Source organism: Felis catus, chromosome X (genome assembly GCF_018350175.1).
Source record: "Felis catus isolate Fca126 chromosome X, F.catus_Fca126_mat1.0, whole genome shotgun sequence".
NCBI classification, from domain to species: Eukaryota; Metazoa; Chordata; class Mammalia; order Carnivora; family Felidae; genus Felis; species Felis catus.
This window is the reverse complement of record NC_058386.1, coordinates 69,701,946-69,710,273: the sequence shown is the minus strand read 5'-3', so window position 1 is coordinate 69,710,273 and position 8,328 is coordinate 69,701,946.

Here is an 8,328-nt window from a genome sequence, read left to right as displayed (position 1 = left end):
GTTATTATTATATAATGCCTTTCTTCAAATTTTGTTACAGCCTTTGTTTTAATGTCTAGTTTGTCTGATATAAGTACGGCTACTCCAGCTTTCTTTTGCCTCCAGTAGCATGATAGATAGGTCTCCATCCCCTCACTTTCAACCTCAAGGTGTCCTCAGGTCTAACATGAGTCTCTCTTAGACAGCAAATAGATGGGTCTTATTGTTTTATCCATTCTGATACTCTGTGTCTTTTGGTTGGAGCATTTATTCCTTTTACATTCAGTGTTAAAGATATGGGTTTAGAGTCATTGTGATGTCTGTAGGTTTCATGCTTGCAATGCTGTCTCTGGTACTTTGTGGTCCTTGTAACATTTCACTCACAGAATCCCCCTTAGGATCTCTTGTACCACTGGTTAATGGTGATGAATTCCTTCAGTTTTTGTTTGTTTGGGAAGACCTTTATCTCTCCTTGTATTCTGAATGACAGACTTGCTGGGTAAAGGATTCATGGCTGCATTTATTTTCTGTTCATCACATTGAAGATTTTGTGCCATTCCTTTCTGGTTGCCAAGTTTCAGTAGATAGATCTGCCACTACTCTTATGTGTCTACCTTTGTAAGCTAGAGCCTATTTATCCCTAGCTGCTTTCAGAATTTTCTCTTTATCCTTGTATTTTTGCCAGTTTCACTATGATATGTCATGCAGAAGATCGATTCAAGTTACATCTGAAGGGAGTTCTTTGTGCCTCTTGGATTTCAATGCCTTTTTCCTTCTCCAGATCATGGAAGTTCTCATCTATAATTTGTTCAAGTACACCTTCAGCCCCTTTCTCTCTCTCTTCTTCTGAAATTCCAATGATACAGATATTTTTCCATTTGATTGCATCACTTAATTCTCTAATTCTCCCTTCATGCTCCTGGATTTTTTTATCTCTTTTCCTCGGCTTCCTCTTTGTCCATAATTCTATCTTCTAATTCACCTATTCTCTCCTCTGCCTCTTCAATCCATGTTATGGTTGCCTCCATTTTATTTTGCACCTAATTTATTTATAACATTCTTTAGGTCCTCCTGTTTCTTAGTGCCTTGATCTCTGTAGTAATAGATTCTCTGCTGTCCTTTATACTTTTTTCAACCTGGCGATTAATTTTTTGACTATTATTCTAAATTCTTGTTCCATTATATTGCTTAAATTGTTTTGATCAATTCGTTAGCTGTGGCTACTTCCTGAAGTTTCTTTTGAGGCAAATTCTTCCATTTTGTCATGTTGGGTAGTCCCTGTGGTGGCTCCAACCTGCAGAGCACTTCCCCTGTGCTGTCCCTAGTAAAGTGTGTTGGTGGGTGGGGCCATAGTCAGATGTGTTGTCTAACCCCAGCCCACCTCTGTGGCCACAGTCAGATTGGTGTGTACCTTATCTTCCCCTTTCCCAGGAACAGGACTCACTGTGGAGTGGTGTGACCTCTGTCTGGGCTACTTGCACACTGCCAGGCTTGTGGTGCTGCTTCAGTAGGATCTGGAGTATTAGCCGGGTGGATCTGCAAGGTGTGCAGGGGTGGGAGGGGCAGGCTTAGCTGGCTTTGCGATGGGTGGTCCCCTGCGGAAAGGGCCCTGCAACACCGTGAGGGAGGCTGACCAGTCAGAGGGATGGATCCAAAGAAACACAGTGTTGGGTATTTGCAAGGTCCGAGCAAGTTCGGTGACAGGAACTGGTTCCCTTTGGAATTTCGCCTGGGGGATGGAAGAGGGAGATGGTGCTTGCCAGAACATCTGTTCCCCCACCGAGCTGACCTCTGTCTTCCATGGCTCAACAACTCTCCCTTCTGTTGTCCTTTTTGCCTCCCCACTCTCCGAGAGCAGAGCTGTTGCCTTTTTAACATTCCAGAAGTTAAGTCCCTCTGGCTATCAGAACTCACAGAGTCCTGCCACTCCACTTTTGCAAGCCAGACTTCAGTGACTCTGCCTTGCTGGGCGGGCTGCCCCTCACCACCTTGGCTGCCTCCTGCCAGTCCATGTAGCATGCACCACCTCTTTGCCCTTCCTACCCTCTTCTGTGGGCCTTTTATCTATGCTTGGCTCTGGAGAGTCCATTATGCTAGTCTTCTGGTGGGTTTCTGGGTTATTTAGGCAGATATGGGTGGAATCTAAGCAATCAGCAGGACGAGGTAATCCCAGGGTCCTCATATGCCGCCATATTCTCCCAAGGGCTATTTTTTCTTTTTCATGATTGTTTTGGCTATTTGGGGTCTTTTGTAGTTCCATACGAATTTTAGGAATGTTTGTTTTTCTAGCTATGAGAAAAATGTTAGTGTTATTTAGATAGGGATTGCATTAAATGTTCAGATTGCTATGGGTAAAAGAGATATTTTATATTTGTTCTTCAAATCCATGAGCATGGATTATCTTTTAATTTCTTTGTGCTCTCTTCCATTTTTTTCATCAATGTTTTATAGTGTTCAGGCTACAGATCTTTTACTTGTTTGGTTAGGTTTATTCCTAGGTATCTTATTGTTTTTGGTACAACTGTAAATGAGATTGATTCCTTGATTTCTCTTTATGCTGCTTCATTAGTGGTGTATAGGAATGTAACAGATCTCCATTGATTTTGTGTCCTGAAACTTACCAAATTCTTTTTTTTAAATATTTATTCATTTTGGGGCACCTGTGTGACTCAGTTGGTTAAGTGTCTGACTCTTGATTTTGGCTCAGGTCATGATCTCAATGGTTCATGGGTTTGAGCCCCACGTTGGGCCCTGTGCTGACACAGTGGAGCCTGTTTGGGATTCTCTCCCTTCCTTTCTCTCCGCCCTTTCCCTGCAGAGAGAGAGGTAGAGAGAATTCCAAACAAGCTATGCCCTGATATTGCACAAACTATGAGATCATTACTTGAGCTGAAATCAGGAGTTGGATGCTTAACCAACTGATCCACACAAGTGCCATAGATTTTACCAAATTCTTTTACAGTTCTAGCAAGTTTTTGGTGGAGTTTTAGGTTTTTCTATATACAGTATCATGTCATCTGCAAACAATGAAAGTTTGACTTGTTCCTTGCTGATATGGATAACTTTTGTTTCTTTTTGTTGTTTGATTACTGTTTCTAGGATTTGTAATACTATGTTAAATAATAATGATAGGAGTGAATATCATGCCTTGTTCCTGACTGTAGATGAAATGCTCTTAGTTTTTCTCTGTTGAGAATGACACTAACTGTGGGTTTTTCATATATGTTTTTTAATGTGTTGAGGTATGTTCCCTCTACACTTATTTTTTGAGTTAATTTTTTTTTTACATTTATTTATTTTTTTTTTTGAGAGTGAGACAGAGTGTGAGCAGAAGAGGGGCAGAGAGAGAATGAGTCACATAATCTGAAGCAGGCTTCAGGCTGTGAGCAAGTGTTCAGCACAGAGCCCAATGCAGGGCTCAAACCCATAAACCATGAGATCATGACCTGAGCCAAAGTCGGACACTTAACCAACTGAGGCATCCAGGCTCCCCCAGGCATTCATGATTTTTATCATGAATGAATGTTGTACTTTGTCAAATGTTTTTTTTTTCTGCATCTATTGAAAAGACAATATGGTTCTTAGCCTTTATTTTATCAATGTGGTATGTCATATTGATTGATTTGTGAATATTGTACCACCTTGGAGCCCAGTAATAAATCCCACATGATCATGGTGAATGATTATTTTTTAAGGTACTGTTAGATTTGGTTTCCTAGTATCTTGTTGAGAATTTTTGCATCCATGTTCATCAGGGATATTGGCCTGTAGGTTTCTTTTTCTGGTTTTGGAATCAGGGTAATGTTGGCCTCATAGAATGAATTTGGACGTTTTCTTTCCATTTCTCTTTTTTGTAACAGCTTGAGAAGAATAGATACTAAATTTTCTTTCAATATTTAGTAGAAAACGCCTTTGTAACCATCTGTTCTTGGACTTTTGTGTTTGTTGAGGCCTGATGTGTGACCTAGTATATGATCTATTTTGGAGAATGTCCCCTGAGCAGTCAAAAAGAATGTGTATTCTGCTGCTTTAGGATGGAAAGTTCTGAATATATGTTATGTCCATCTGCTCTAGTTGGTCATTCGAAGCCATTGCTTTCTTGTTGATTTTCTGCTTAGATGATCTGTCCATTTATGTAAGTGGGGTGTTAAAGTTCCTTACTTATTATCAATGAGTTCCTTTGTGTTTAGTATTAACTCTTTTGTATATTTGGGTGCTACATTTTGGATGCATAAATATTTACAATTGTTATATCTTCTTGTTGGAGTGTACCCTCTATTATGATAGAATGCCATTCTTCACCTCTTGTTACAGTCTTTGGTTTAAAATATAGTTTGTCTGATGTAAATATGGCTACTTCAGCTTTCTTTTAATATCCATTTGCATGGTAAATGCTTCTCCATCCTCTCACTTTCAATCCTCAAGTGTCTTTATGCCTAAAATGAGTTTCTTTTAGGGAGCATATAGATGGGTCTTGTTTTTTTTTAATCCGTTTTGATAAATGGATATCCATTTGCGTGGTAAATGTTTCTCCATCCCCTCAATTTCAATCCTCAAGTGTATTTATGCCTAAAATGAGTTTCTTTCAGGGAGAATATAAATGGGTCATGTTTTTTATCTATTGTGTCATCATATGTCTTTTGATTGGAGCATTTAGTCCCTTTACATTCAGAGCAGTTATTGATAAATGTGTATTTAGTGCCATTTTATTACTTGTTTTGTTATTATTTCTGGAGATTTTCTCTGTTCCTTTGTTGTCTTTGTAATTTTTTTGTCTCTGCTTTCAACTCAAAGAGTCTCCTTTAATATTTCTTACAGGGCTGGTTTAGTGGTCACTAATTCCTTTCATTTTTGTTTTTCTAAGAAACTATCTCTACTTCTATTCTGAATGAAAGACTTGCTGGATAGAATATTCTTGCTTGAAGACTTTTCCCATTCAGCATTTTAAATATATCATGCCACTCCCTTCAGGCTTGTTAAGTTTCTGTTTAGAAATCTGCAGCTCGTCTTATGAGTCTTCCCTTTAAAGTTAGGGACTTCTGTTGTCTTGCTGCTTTTAGGATTTTTTCTTTATCACTTTATTTTGCAAGTTTAATTATGATATGTTTTGGTGTTGGCCTGCTTTTGTTGATTTTGATGGAAATTGTGATTCCTGGGTTTGACTGTCTGTTTTCTTTCCCAGATTAAGGAAGTTTTCTGTTTTCTTTTTTTTTTTTTTTTCTAAATAAATTTTCTGCCTCCTCTCTCTCTCTTCTTCTGGTACTCCTATAGTATGACTGCTACTATATTTGATGGAGCCACTGAGTTCCCTAAATCTATTCTAGTGTTATATAATTCTTTTTCCTCTCTTTTGTTCAACTTTTTTCTTTGCCATTATTTTAATCTTCTATATCACATATTCATTCTTCTGATTCTTCCATCCTTGTGTTCATTGCATTGATTCTGTTTTGAATCTCAGACACTGCATTTTTTATGTAACTGTTTTATCTCTGCAGTTAGGGCCTTCTTGAACTCTACCATTCGTTTCTGAAGCCTCTCAAGTTTCCTCATGATTTTTTTCTTTAATTCCCCATCAAGCATGTTACTTATACATATTTTGCTTAGATCTCAGGCTGTGACCCTCTCTTCTTGTTTCATTTGGTATGAATTCTTCCATATTGGCATGTTGTCTAAGTCTCTGTCTTACATGTGTTAAAAAAGCCCATTTTGGGGCGCCTGGGTGGCGCAGTCGGTTAAGCGTCCGACTTCAGCCAGGTCACGATCTCGCGGTCCGTGAGTTCGAGCCCCGCGTCAGGCTCTGGGCTGATGGCTTGGAGCCTGGAGCCTGTTTCCGATTCTGTGTCTCCCTCTCTCTCTGCCCCTCCCCCGTTCATGCTCTGTCTCTCTCTGTCGCAAAAAATAAATAAACGTTGAAAAAAATTAAAAAAAAAAGCCCATTTTGTTTCCTTCTGCTGAGAGTAATGGGTTTATGAAGAAGAGGTCATATAGTGTCCAGTGCCTGATGTTACAGGGAGTGTCTCTGGTATGTGCTGCTTGCAGTCTGCTGTGGTGTTTTGGGTGCTCTGTCCTTTATGCCAGTCATCTGTAGAGCCTCTCCTTGCCTGCAGAGTTCAGGGTTTGGACCTTGGTCAAAGTGTGGTGAATTTTAAGTAGGTTTGCTCTGATCTGCTTGTTAAATGAGACCTGATACTACTTCCACTAGAACTAAAGCCTTGCAGAAGCTTCTGCTTGGGAGATACAGTGTGGGCAGGGTTTTTACTGGTCTTCTAGGAAAGGCGCCCACACTGCTGAGATTGAGGCATACTTGAATGAGAAGGGAAGAACTGGCAGATTGCAGCAGTGTGAAAGTTGGTGTAAGCAGGTTAGGCAGCCAGTGTTGGCACTGTGGTCTTTACTGAAGGTAGTTCTGTGTTTATGTTAAAGGGTGGGGGATGGAAATGGCACTGGTCAGCTCTTTTGTTCCTGGAGAGGAGTCTCTGTGTTTTCTGCTCTCAGGGAAACACCCTCAGAAAACAGAATATTCTCCCCACTGTGCATGCCAGGTATTTTTCAAATTGTTTTCACGTTGTCTGCATCTGGGTTCTTTGCTTGCCTTCTCTCTGGGAGCAACACATTGCCCTCCAGCCTATATCCCAACCAATTCTTCTGATGTTTAATAGATAAGTTTAGGGATGTAGTGTGGTGGGGACCTGCACTAGTTTTCTAGGGGAGAGACTTGAAGCACTGAGACTATTGTAGGTTTCACTGAGGAGGACATCTGGACCAGAGCACAAGGGTGTTGACTTGGAGCAAGTAAGCTAGGCAGCCAGTTTCTGGGCTAAGCTCCCCTTGGCAGGTTACTCTGCCAAGGTAACCTGGTGGGGGAGGGAAAAGTCACCCACTGGCTCTTTTGTCCCTGGAATGGTGTACCCATGATGCCACTGCTCACCCAGGAGCTCCAAGAAGAGCAAGTCATCTCCCCACTGTGGGCCCCAGGCATTCTTCAGATTGCATAGTGTGTCCCCAGGTTAACTGCCTTCTTTCTCTCCAGGAGTAGGGCAGCACCTCAAGGATCTACCCCAGTTAAGCCCACAGACCTTTAAAACTCTAGTCTTCAAGCCCAAGTGATTGCAAAAAACTCAAAAAAGTCAACCCGTCTCATTTTCCCAGCCAATGGCTTTGAGAAAGTGTTCTCCTTGTGTATTCCGCTATGTACTCTTCTCTCTTGCCTTTCTTCATGGTCATGGCTCCCTCCCTTCCACAGCATATGATCTGTTTCTCTTTCAAACCACATCTCCACACTTCCCATCTTCTGTGATGTGGTCTCTTTTTCACACTAGTTGTGCAGATTGTTCTATCAATTCTCAGGTCAATTTTTTGGGTCTTCAGAATGATTTGATAGTTATCCAGTTGTGTTTGAGGGAATAGATGAGCCTAGGGTCCTCCTATTACCCTGCCATCTTATCTTCTGAGTCTTAACTAGTATATTTTAATGGAAACAGTAAGCACTGAGTGACATAAGGATAAATAAATTTTAGAAAAGTGGCACTTCCATTGTATGACTGCGTATGCATTCATGTGGATAAGACTGAGTATGACTGTTTTAAGATTATAAATCTATCATGTGAGACTATGAATATGAATCATCTTTTCCAAGTTATATGTCAATAGTCTGTGTTATGAGGTACACTATAATATTAAAAAAAACCCAAACTCCCACAACATAAATTATTCTAGAACAGATAAGAAAAATGATGACACATTAAAAAAAAACAGTCATGGAAAAATATTCAATTTATTAATTATTCTTGAAGAATAAAGTATGGATTTCTCCTGCAACTTTAAAATATGATGGATAAAGTTATTTTATAAGACAATAATAAGATGCAACTATAGATAAGGGCTCCAAATCCTTCATTTTTGTTAACTTGGTTAATGAAAGGTAATGCATGACTCAACAATCCAAAGCAACAAGTGATCTAACCATTATTCCAATTTGGATTAACATTGTATTCTCGTGTGCATTTTTTTACTGTGTAGATGGGTTCCTTGAATTTGGTTGTGAATATGTGCATATGTGAGAAATCATATCTGATATTGTTTAAAGTTAATCATTGTTAAATAAATTATTTTATAAACTAAAAAAATATTCTGTTTCATAGTTCAATAAGACATAGTTATATAACACCTTTCATTATGTAGAGCAATGTGGTATGTGATAAGATGTGCAAGATACAGTCCCTGTATACCAGTTTATGAGCTAGTGAAAATATATGTATATACACAAAGTATCATAATATCCAGCTGATGGTGACAAATGCTACAGTTAAAAATGTAAAAATATTCTTCATATTATTTTCTTCTATGGGA